This window comes from Aplidium turbinatum, chromosome 6, assembly GCF_918807975.1.
Source record: "Aplidium turbinatum chromosome 6, kaAplTurb1.1, whole genome shotgun sequence".
In the NCBI taxonomy this organism is placed as follows: domain Eukaryota; kingdom Metazoa; phylum Chordata; class Ascidiacea; order Aplousobranchia; family Polyclinidae; genus Aplidium; species Aplidium turbinatum.
The window spans coordinates 25,264,498-25,277,745 of record NC_137477.1 but is presented as its reverse complement, the minus strand read 5'-3'; positions in this window follow the sequence as shown (position 1 = coordinate 25,277,745).

Below are 13,248 nucleotides of genomic sequence, written 5' to 3'. Positions count from 1 at the left end.
ATGGATTGCAAAAATTTCAAATCTTCTTGATTTGTTATAAGAGTTTCTGCATTTTGAGGCCACAGTGGAAATGTTTTCTGAAGAAGCTTGGTTTCTTTTTCAAGCTTTTCAAGGGTAAATTTTTTAGTTCTTCTTTTGTTTGGAATTGTCCTCAATTTTGCATTATTTTGAACTGCTTGGATTATCTTTTTGCACGCTTTTTTTTCTCGAATCATGGGAATATTGCCCTTTTTATAGAACGGAACTAACTTGTTTAAAATTTCTTTTGCCATTATGTACTTGGTTTGTCCTGGCTCATACTGCTGCAAATACATGTAACAACGGATGACTTGCCTGTAGGTTGGCAATCTTGCCCCAGTAATTTCAGCATCAGCAATTGAAATGCTTTCACCTAGACCAAAAATTTTCGTTGCATTACGAGTTGGTGTTGACATTGATGCCTCAACAGCAGAAGAATTTTTTTCAGAACTCGATCCAGATGCTGAACCACACTCATCAAACAGAACACTCATTTTATCATGATATCAAAAAAAACTATTATTAGGTTTACCAGTGAGCTATAAGCTCCAGTTAACTTACATCAATCTGAAAAATATTAATAAATATATTAAAAAAGTGCTCATTTTGTCATCCCAATGCAGTGCCAGAACTTATTTATTAGCTAAAATGACATCCTTGTAGTTGAATTAGTGGGGATAGACACCAAAATTTTTGTGCTATCATCAAAAATAAGGAAATTACAAGCAAAAATGCTTATTTTCACACTGGTTCATGAAATTGCTCCGGAGGACCCCCTAGGGATCATTTTTTTTCAAAAATTTTTTGCAGACAGTGTTTTTTTGCTAAAAGGAACACTTTAAACACAGGCAGAAGAAAAAATAAGCACCCTAATGTATAGCCTACTTAGGCCTACAACTTATGTGAGTGCAAATGTAGAATCATTTTAATCTATGATGCAGCCACAATGGTAGGCCTACAAGAAAAGAAACAGCCTTTTGGTTGAGTCTGTCCTTAGTAAGTTATCTCATTAACAGCTGCATACAACTTCAATTATATTTCGTGCGAGTATATGATTTCGTTAAAGTTGATCCTTTTTTTTCTGAAAAAAGTTAAGGCATGGCTACCTGCCGACCTACTGTCTGATTTGTCATATTTTTATGACATTATCACATCACATTTTCATTTTGTCACACAAATCAAACAAATCGGCTTTCGAGAAACAAACAAACTTGTCTGTTTTTTTGCTGTAACTTTTGCTGCATACGTCTATAATTATCCAAAAGGATGTAAAAAATTCTTCATACGTAACATTCTACTTGTATTTTACTCGCTGGCAAAACATGTCTTCTTGCTCTTTTTAGGGGATGGAAATATGGTAGGCCTACCTTATGACGACGCATCTCTCCCAGTTAAGAGCAATTGGTGTCATGCTAATCAATCTTAATTTTGAAATTAAGGTGTCCATAAATATTAAGTATAATCATTTCACATTTTTATGTGCTTGTTTTTGTAACAAAAGTGAAAACCGTGTTCTGTTTTTTCAATGTTTGCTTGTGTATAGTCTTTCATGGGCAGGACCTATTATACACTCTTCAAAAAAGTTTGTGTACCGGTAAGCTTTAACTACGCAAAAGTAACTGCGATTCTCAAGATATTCATACAGTCAATAAACATTGACCTTGGCCGTATTCCTTAATTTTTTTTATGATTTTGATATGAGCTAAAGAAATAAAAGCAAAATGATAAAAAAAATGTATAATAGGTCCTGCATCTCCCTTATGGTGCATGGCAAAGTTAAAAGCAACCAAATGCTATCATAAAAATTGTAAGAATTTGAAAGCATGTGAAGTTGAATTCTCTTGGCCGTGCAGCCCACTTGAATCTAGCCTGGTAAATAACAAAGACAAAAAAGATTTCAGCTACTGTAAAGTTTGTAACCTCCTTGTCAATCCTCATCGATCCAACTCGGCTCTACACGATAAGAGCGAAATGCACAGAAAAAAAATAAATTTGTCTGAAAGGAAAAAATAAAATTCGATAAAAATAATAATGGTTATAATTTTGTTCTGCGCTAATGAAGTAGATCAATTTTTTTGTTTTTTTTAAAGGTGAAAACGGTTGGTACTCTGTTCATCAATTTGATCTTTATTTAGAAAAAAATTGGTACCCATTCATTAAGTGTGGTTGGCAACACCGGTCAATCCCGGCAGCAGCTTCATAGTCTATCAATTCAATCATAGGCAGGCCTGGATTAACCATTGTGCTAGGGTGTGCTAAAGCACAGGGGCCCCGCAGACAAAGGGCCCCACTTTTCCTAAAAATGAAATAAATAAAATAAAATAACAAAATTTTCCTGAATATGTGCCAGATAATAAAGAATGACAAAGTTGAAGCTGCTTTCCCTAATGTAGAAACAATTCTTAGATTGTTTTTTTGTATCATGGTCACTAACTGTTCTGGAGAAAGATCATTCTCTAAGCTGAAAAGAATCAAAAACGTACTTCGGTCTACAATGACACAAGAGCGGTTGGCTAATCAGAGCCTTCTCAGCATAGAGTGTGATAAATTGCGACTTCTTAATTTTGATGCTATCCTTACAGACTTTGCAGCAAAGAAAGCCAGAAAAAAGTCGTTCGACTGAATTTTATGTTAATTTTCTAAACCCTATTGGTAGTTAGTAGTGAATGAAAGAGCAGTTTAGAATAAAAATTCAGAATAATCTTTCATTGCAATTTGCAGTGTAGTGTGCAGTACAGTAGCCTACTAACAGTGGTCCCTTGCTACAATGTTTTCCCTTGCACGGTTTCGTTGATTTAATGTGTGTGATTTTGCATCCATTATAACGTAAACATTGTTGACTTAATTTGCACATGCTTATTTAATCATTGATCACGTGCGATTTCAAAGTCATCTAACCTACCTAAGCTCGGTTTCCTCTGCAAGCGAAACCAGTTTACTTCCATTACGCTCCACGTAAGCTGGTAAGGGCCCCATAAAATTCATTAGCACAGGGGCCCCATTTGACCTTAATCCGGGCCTGATCATAGGTAGTAATAGTTCAGTCCAGTGGTGTCATTCTTAGCCTAGTGTTTTTCCACTAGATCTAGTGTTTTTGGATTGCATTTGCATCTAGTGTTTTTTTTGCTATTTAGTTGTAATGTATTGATAAAGCTTTTGCCGACGCAAACCTGGACTAACAACAAATAAATGCCGAACATGCGCATTAAAAAACAATGTATTTTTGTGTTCAACAACATTTATGAAAAGCATTGCCAGATAGAGCAGCTTCACTCACTGAAGCCATGACTAACAAGAAATAAATGCACGCGCATCAACAAAACAACATATTTTTCTGTGCAATATAACATTTTGTGTGAAAAGCATTGCCCTAACTGCCAAGCACGAAGCAGATACAATCTGCACACTTCACTAGGAATAGCACCTAAATAAACGGGCACCACAGCGCTCCGCACCTAAATATCCTGACGCCACAGTGTATGCGCCTATTTGACCGGCGCCTAACTGTCTACGCCTAAAAGACGTGGACCCTCATTATTGTCTGGAAATTTCGTTTCAGTTGCTCCCAGCACTTTACAAACTTCTATTGGAGTATCATCTGGTCCAACTGCTTTTCCTCATTTCATTTTCTGCAAGGCATTTGATACCTCCTCCACCTTAAGTTCAGTCACATCTTCATTCGCTGCTAGGTCTATTACAACGGTGGGAAAACTGCGTCTCGCGAGCCGGATGCAGCTTGCCGACATGTTTCTTGAGGCTCTTAGCTGAATAGTAGCCTAATGTTCTTCTTCGTCGTATGAGCTGTTCTTCTGGACTATATGTTTGGGCATGATGTCATCAGCCACTCGACAGTTTCGTCATTCAGGGCCTTCAGTCCAAGCGCTCCATGTGGTGGTTGATGGATTGGGCAGTCATGGACGACATGATCTACTGTCTGGTCTGTGGCGCCACACTCGCATCCCGGTGAGGGAGCCAGGCCCCATTTGCACATGTCTGAACGAAAGCGACCGACGCCGGTTCGTAGGCGGTTAAGCCGGACCCACGCAAGTCTTGCGAGGGACATTCCCGGAGGGTGGGGATCGACGTCGGGTAGGAAATCACGGAGTCGGGAGGTGTTGTTTTGCCACTCCATGTTCCATGTGTAGTTCGTCCAGTGTGCCGCACTTATTCCAAGATCTTCAACGTTGTTCAGAAGCTGTCGTGCGGCGGGCACAAATGGGCGTCTTGATTTTAGTCGCTGCTGTCCTCCAGGTAGGCGCTGGAATGTACTGTGGAGGAGGTGGTCGGGGTCCAGTGCGCGACGAGCAAGGGAAATCATGGCTCCTTTACGGCGAAGCTCAGCAGGTTGGATGCCTGCAAGGATGGGAAGGCAGTCCGTTGGAGTGGGACGCAGGCATCCAGTCACAGTGCGTAGTGCGTCATTGATGGCGGTGTCAATGTGGCGGGTGTGAGAGCTGCGGCACCACACTGGTGCGCAGTACTCAGCGGTAGAATGGACAAGGGCCAAGGTAGCTGTGCGAAGGGTTTTCGCATCAGCTCCCCAGCCGGAACCCGCCAGCCGCCTCAAAAGTGCAACGCGCGCAGATAGTTTTTTGCGCAGTGACTCCAGGTGTCGTCGGTACGTGAGTGACCTGTCCAGGGTTACGCCGAGGTAGGTGGGTTCGGCGCAGTAGGGGAGGTGTTCGTCATCGGTGGTAATGTTGATCTCACGTTTTGCTTCCTTGTTGTTTAGGTGGAAGGCCGCCGACACTGTCTTTGCCTTGCTGAGCTGTAGCTTCCATTTCTGGAGATATGTTGATATAGTTGACATGTCCTGGCTTAGGTTCCTCTCCATTGACTGCCAATCTCCGGCTGGATGCAGGAGAGCCAGATCGTCTGCATAAGCATACTTCCTGGAGATGGTGTCAGGCAGGTCATAGATGTAAGTGTTAAAGAGGAGGGGAGCCAGGACAGAGCCCTGTGGGACGCCGTTCCTGAGTCGACGTAGTCTACTTCGTCGGCCGCTACCGGTGGAAAGGGTAAAGCTGCGGTTTTGCACAAGTTCCATAATCATATGGACCATGTGCCTGTCAGGAAGGAGACGGAGTAGTTTGCAGGTAAGGCCGCTGTGCCATACAGTGTCGTAGGCAGCCGTGAGATCGACAAACACGGCGCCAGCCTTCTTTTTTGCCGAGAAGCTGTCCTCGATGTCTTGGGTCATCAGGGTGACCTGGTCTACAGTTGATCTTCCGTGGCGAAAGCCGGCTTGTTCCCGAGGGAGCTGAGGGTCTATTATCGGTTCGACACGGGCGTAGATAAGTCTTTCGAGTATCTTGAAGGGGATACAGAGCAGGGTCATTCCATGTCAACTCAACAGGGTGTGCAAGCTCGACCCTCTTAGATTTTTTTGAAATTTACACTTAAGTTTCATATTGATGTATAATGAACACAAAAAAAATTTCAGCTCATTATCTCAAGACGTTTAGAAATTACAGCCCTTCAAAGTCACCAAGGTCCCTCAAAATGCGTTCGCATGTAAATTTTCCTCCATGTTTGGGTCTTCACAACTTTTCATGTAAAGCATTTACAAATCTGAAATTTGGTATTCTGATTAAGAAGCAGCCCTAGTTTTCATATCTACCATCGAAATTGCTAATTTCAAATTAGTTTTAGATATAGAACCTTTCAAAAATTGAAATTTTTTACATTTGAAAAAATACATCAATTTTTGATGTCCGCTATCTCCCAAACCAATAGTCCCAGAACTACCATTTTGCATATTATTATTCTATACTAGTTGGTAATTAACCCCCATGAGACTTACACTAAAAAAATGTGAAATTATTGAAGTTTGGAGGGTGCAAAGATGAAGCGCGAGCAAAAAAGCGCAAAATGCGCCATCTTGTGGTTAATATTTGACCCTGTGGACAGTCATTCAGGAAGTTGAAACTTTCAGAAAAAAATCTTCTTTGCCTAAGCTATAAACAGTTCAAGTTTCAAATATGTAACCCAACTCCTTCAATAGTAAATGCAGCTGTGAAATCATGAGTTTGACCATCACATGCAAAAGTCTTGGGGGTGTGAGGTAGTGTAGCTTACTTGGCAAACATGAAAATGTTTTGAATTTTGCTGAGGACACCCTTTTAAATTGTGAAGTTGTCAGAAAAAATAACTCCTTCAAAACATTGTTGAATTTGAAATTGATTTAGGGGTGGCCCTCTCCCCCTGAAGTTCTGCGCCCTCCCCCAAAATACCAAATCTTCATATCTCAAAAACTGCTGGAGCTAGAGATACAGTTTTTGTGTCAAAAGATGCAGAAAACATGATTTCCTATCTGCTTTCTGAACAGTGATTGTGTCTATCTTGAGTAGAAAAGCAGTTATTTAAAAAAAAACTTGTTTTGGGTATTCTAGCACAAAACAGCTCTGAATAAGTATTGTGGTCCAAGCTATTCAATACACAAAGTTCATAAACTAACTTGTATATAACTGGTTAGTTTCAAGATAAACATGAAACTAAACAAACAAGCAAGCAAACAAAGAAATGGTGATGGTGTGATGTGTGATGGCAAAATAATCATAATTCGATCATAGTCCATTGTGTTTAATCTGTACTGTCTGCCACCATGCCCTTGCAACTGTAGAGGACTTATTATATACACAAAATATCCAGGAATGGAACCCAGTACTCATTCGTGAGTTGTGAGAGCGTCTTCTGATGTGATGCTGCTACTACCTATTGCTGATGCATTTGTTTTTTTTTCTTTGTTTGCTTGCTTGTTTGTTTAGTTTCATTTTTACCTTGAAACTAACCAGCTATACAAGTTAGTTTATGAACTTTGTGCATTGAATAACATGGACCAAAATACTTGTTCAGCGCTGCTTTGTGCTGGAATACCCGAAACAGTTTTTTTTTTAAATAACTGCTTTTCTACTCAAGATAGACACAATCACTGTTCAGAAAGCAGATAGGAAATCATGTTTTCTGCATCTTTTGACACAAAAACTGTATCTCTAGCTCCAGCAGTTTTTGAGATATGAAGATTTGGTATTTTGGGGGAGGGCGCAGAACTTCAGGGGGAGAGGGCCACCCCTAAATCAATTTCAAATTCAAAAATGTTTTGAAGGAGTTATTTTTTCTGACAACTTCACAATTTAAAAGGGTGTCCTCAGCAAAATTCAAAACATTTTCATGTTTGCCAAGTAAGCCACACTACCTCACACCCCCAAGACTTTTGCATGTGATGGTCAAACTCATGATTTCACAGCTGCATTTACTATTGAAGGAGTTGGGTTACATATTTGAAACTTGAACTGTTTATAGCTTAGGCAAAGAAGATTTTTTTCTGAAAGTTTCAACTTCCTGAATGACTGTCCACAGGGTCAAATATTAACCACAAGATGGCGCATTTTGCGCTTTTTTGCTCGCGCTTCATCTTTGCACCCTCCAAACTTCAATAATTTCACATTTTTTTAGTGTAAGTCTCATGGGGGTTAATTACCAACTAGTATAGAATAATAATATGCAAAATGGTAGTTCTGGGACTATTGGTTTGGGAGATAGCGGACATCAAAAATTGATGTAATTTTTTCAAATGTAAAAAATTTCAATTTTTGAAAGGTTCTATATCTAAAACTAATTTGAAATTAGCAATTTCGATGGTAGATATGAAAACTAGGGCTGCTTCTTAATCAGAATACCAAATTTCAGATTTGTAAATGCTTTACATGAAAAGTTGTGAAGACCCAAACATGGAGGAAAATTTACATGCGAACGCATTTTGAGGGACCTTGGTGACTTTGAAGGGCTGTAATTTCTAAACGTCTTGAGATAATGAGCTGAAATTTTTTTTGTGTTCATTATACATCAATATGAAACTTTAGTGTGAATTTCAAGAAAATCTAAGAGGGTCGAGCTTGCACTTTTCCAAAAACCTGTTGAGTTGACATGGAATGACCCAGCAGAGAGATGGGGCGGTAGCTCTTCGGATCCCCTGGGGGCTTCTTCGGCTTTGGGACTGCAACCACTAGGGCTCTTCTCCAGATTCTTGGGATGCGCAGGTGACGCAAGCAGCAGGAAAGGAATTCTTTTAACCAGGACCTCATAGAGGGGGCAGCTTGGAGTATTAGTTCCGGGCATAGGTGGTCAAGGCCCGGGGATTTGCCTGGCTTTAGGTGCTGGAGGGCGGAGGCAAATTCTTCTGGGGTAAACTCACCAGAGATGTTGCCCTCGACAGGTGTTGGGACCTTCCAGAGGTCCGTCATTTCCTTGAGGACGGACTTGTCTGATTCACGGTCTCTCGTTCTGTGCACTCCATTTTTCACAAGTTGTGAGGCGATGGCATTTGCTGAAATGGGGCATTGGCGACGAGAGGCACGTGATCTGCCAGTGAGGTTGTTGAGTGTACTCCAAGCTGTGCGGCTGGAGTGCGTGAAGTCGATTGAGTCTATGGCTTCTGTCCAGCGCTTCTTCCTCTTTGAATCCAATCTTGCCAGCAGGGCTGTTGCTGAGTTGGTGGTGGCGGTACCCTGGGGGGAACGGAGGAAGTCGCGGTAAAGCCTGTCGCACTCCACATCCCAGCAAGGTATGTAGTTTTTCCGTCGACCTCGCGGGATGGAGTCTTTTGCCGCAGATATGATTGCATCACAGAAGTCCTGGTAGGCTTCATCCACTTTGATGGTGTGTGGGGATGGGAGGTACTGCGTAGCTTCGTTTGTAAGGAAGCTGTAGTATTCCCAGTCGGCCTTTCTGAAGTTCCATCGCTTGACAGGCTTGCTCGGAATAGGTGTGGCAAGCAAGGGGGCCGTGATTAGCGAGGGTCGGTGTTGAGACCTTGGGAACTTCTCTAACACACGTCTGTCCGGCTGGCGATCATCGGGGTCATCACTTGCGAAAGCCAGGTCTGGGTTCGTGCCAGTGTTCCAACGACCGGAGTGGAAGCTCGGTGCGCCCTTAGGATCGTGTAAGAGGGCGAGGTTGTTGTTGGTTGCCCAAGCGGCCAGACTATCTCCGTCGTTGTTGATGGAGTTGTATCCCCAGTCAGTGTGGTGGCAGTTAAAATCGCCAGCATAGAGGCTGGGGTGGGGGAACACTGGGATGGCTGTTGATGTTATCCGCGAAGGTGGGGGCTTGTAGACATTGACGATGTTGTAGCCTGCTACATCTACACAAAGCCACTCGATCTCCGATTGAGCTTGGGATTGGTCAACCAAGGACCAGCTCAGCCGGTCATGGACAAACGTGGCGAGGCCGTGTTTCCTGCTGCAGGTTGCGCCTGCGAGTGTGAAGTTGGTTATTACCAACTTATCCACAGATGTACAGTGAGTCTCCTGTAGGAGGATGATGAGGGCTTGATGCTTGGTGGCCAGGTGCTCGATGATGTTGAGCTTGCTGGCCGTGATGCCCTCGGTGTTCAGCTGCAGTACGGTGGGTCGTCGGTACTTTTCGACAGTGCGAGCACTGCCGTGCCCTGAAAAGGGCATTTTCCTACCCACCCTGCGCTGAACAGTCTCATTAGCTCTTGTTTGACAAGCTTCGTTTCGCATACGTATTTTGTATAATTTCGTATGTTACTGACGGGGGGGACCACGTGAAGGTGCTTGTCTTCCTCCCCATTAATTAGCCTAATGTTGAGAAAGTGTCACTCAAAAATTTATATCAGACACAGCTTAAAGTTTTCAAAACAAAGTTTAGGTTTTATAGAGACAAATGGCCAAAACATTCTGTCATTTTCTTAGTCGCAGTATGAGCACGAATGTTCTCCTGGAGAGGCAAGGTCAAAACAGATTGAAAGAATACAAAATTAAAGTACAAAGATTGCAGGAGGAGTTGCAATCCAGATTTGCAGTAGTTAAAACCATGCTTTGATATCCTTTTAAATTCATTCACTGTTAATGTAGTCAGTGCTATGGCTGTCCAGTTTGCCAACTGTTTGTTACAGGCATGTGTGCTTTAGAAGTGGAACTGAATGAAATGCTAGACATGACTCTAAACATTTTTAATTAATGCCACACGAAAGAAAGGTTACAAAGTGTAGAAGACATTTCTGTATTGAGCAGGATATATTGTTGTAAATCTTTATTTTCTGAAATGAAGTTTGTAAAATCATGACATCCTGCAATCCTAAGAAATGAATTACTTCGTACCGTACCTTTTTAATAACACATATAGTCCAAACTTTCAGAGATTAGCAAATCAAATAAAAACCTAATATTGTGTTGTTTCTGTTAAGTTATTTCATGTAAAGCTTGCATTATTTGTCTATTTTACTGATGCTACACGTTTTGCACCGTGCTAGTGGTTGTAATTTTTGGCAAGTTACTCTTTCATTGAACAAGTTTGCCCACCCCTGGTCTATTAATTATCACATGTTTTCTTGCGTTGTCAACTTTCATCAATTGCTGGTAGCACACTCTCCATCTTTCTAGAATATCTGCATCACTCATCAGCATAGGCGTCGATTTTTTCTGATAAGAAAGGAATCCTGGGTGGGCGAGAGTTTTCAAACAGATTTCATTGAATGTGTATGTTCACAAATTCGCAATGGTTAGCCTTTCTCACTAAGACTGCGTTTAGCGTCGCTGCAGCAATTAAGCTTTAATAGGTTTGATGTTTGCTTTCTTGCGCCTTGCGATCTTGTGAGCGCTGCTAAACTAAACAAATTTATTTTATGTTTTCCTTTGCAACCTAAAAAGCGCGTAACTCGTGACCTGTTATCTAGTGGCGCCTTCGGATTTGCCGCAAAATGTTCGGACAGGTAACTGCTGACTGTGCGGTTATTATTATTTTTTTATTCATCGGTTTGTTTATTGTCATGTCCATTATGATGTCCAGGCCTCGAAATTCGTTTTTGTTGATGGCGGACAAATGTGTCCGGTCTGAGCAGCTATCTCGGCAGACAAATTAAGTCTCACGGCGGACACACCAGTTATTGCGTCGAACGTCATGCTTAATCAGTTTATCTTAAAAATTCTTTGCCATTTGAGAAGTTATGAGAACTATAGCTACGGTTTAGAAGGCTTTTTAAAATTTCAGCAAAGTCACTCTGAAAGACGTGCGCTTGAAGAGTCAAAGCGTCGTGTAGCTGCTTAAAATGCGCATAACTGATTAACTTCTACCGAACGAGGTCGTGTGGCTTCTTGCGTTACAATGCTCTGGACACAAGTCGGAAAAAACTTCTACACTAACGTTACTATTTTCTGCTGTGCAAAGTTTCACTACGCCTTTTGCTTTAAGTTATTTTTTGCATGTCATGCGAGCGAAAGTGAATTTTCCCTGGGCCTTTTCTTTCTTACAGTACTACCAAAACTTAACAAATTTTGCTGCATCTTGCTGTAATAGCCTACTGAACCCGTATAATCTAGTTTTGTAACCAACCTTGCCGTATCAATATTACTCGGAGATCAAAGCCAGACATTGTGACGTAAAACTTGAACTAAGTTGCGCTGATTAGTGTGGAAGTACCCGAACTCCCATCGATTCTTAGCGAAGATTTCACCTTTGTTACCCTGATTCAATGGCATCCATCGTTGAAGCAACATAAAAATCGAACGTTTTCCTGCTTGAATGGAAGCTACCCAGACAACAAAATCTATCATTTTTACATTGATTCAACGTCTGCGTCTACATTGAATTAATATAAGAATGATAGATTTTGTTGTCTGGGTCCTGGGTGAGAGATACAGTATTCACATTTTCTAGATGCGTGCTAGAATGCGCGGAAATTATATTCTTGCAACAATTGTTAGTACTATGCAATGACGATTTGTATCGCTAGTTCCTGTGTTATTTCTCGGCTGACAAATATGACCGATCTAGATGGTACTTCCCACGGACATCACATGCTGTGACGGCGGACATGACCGCTGTGTCCGCCGTGAATTTCGAGGCCTGATGTCATATTCATATTCTCTTACGCTGACCCGGAACTGAAGTTTGATTGTGACGTAACGAAAGTGAGACTAGTGTTGGGCGATATTGAAAAAAACAAAACGATACGATATTTGAAAAAATACTCGATATTTCGATACTTTTCGATATTTTTGTTCTAATTAAGAAAAAAGTTTCTCAGTCTTCGAAATTAGTGTCGGCAATTGCCGACGCAGAGGCATGAATGGCGCATTAGCATCGGCAATAAAAATGCGGAGGCCACACGAGCGCTTGCAAGGGATGGGTTAGACATTCCTCCCAGTCGTTATGTCACAGCCATAGATTTGCTCCTTAGTCAACACCCTGATCATGATGGAGCTCTGCGAAACAGATAGGTATCATAGCACGAAAGCGGCAAAACGTGGACGCTTCATTGCGAACGGCGAAGACAGTGTAAATTTACAGCCAAGCGATGAGCTTCTTGATGTGTCCGATTCCAGTGATGACACGACAACCTCATCCTCCGATACAGCATCTGATGATTCTGATTCTGACATCTAATTCTCCACCAAACAGACTTTGTGTTGCTCGCAGTATCCCAATTGTGACGAAATTATGTTTGTGCATACGTAAATCAAGGCAATCTTCACGCAGGGAGCTATTAATTTGTTACCAGTACTGGGTTGAGCAATTAACGTTATTTTATGATAATTCAACGTCGCTAGATGTCGAATTAATGTAAAACAAACGTAAATTTCCTATTGGGCATTGTTGTTGCGCAATATAACCCGTCGGAAAAATTAAATCGATTTGTGTTGATTCGAACGTTGAATCAACCCAAAATTAACTCACTTTTCCTCCCCGTGAGTTATTTAACGTGAATTAATGTAACAGCGTGCGTATCGCGTTGTTCGCTTTATCACTACGTTTGGTACTAATACATCACAACAAATCAAACAGTGCGGGCGTGATAGACTACTCTAGTATATTTTTCGCTTCTCGTTTTGCATGTTTTGGTACAATTTTTTTTCGTAATAAACGTTCACAGCAATTGCCGAGGAAATTTCAACTTTTGCCGTTTGGCCACGGCAACGTTTTTGTAGGGGTTTGCAGTTACGAGTTAGGGCTGTAATAGTTAAAATATCGAACGATATTGAAATAAATATCGATATTGAAAAGATATCGTATCGTATCGAAAATTCGATATATCGCCCAACACTAAGTGAGACCATTCGGAGAAAAGATCAAACGTGGCTTTCTCTCACCAGGAATTGCCTGCGTGTGTCAGTTGCCGTAGCAACAATGCATTGAGTACCGAAAATGGTTTGCAAATGCTGATTTTTGTTTCTAACCGCGACGATATTTAATATGTAAATAGAGGAA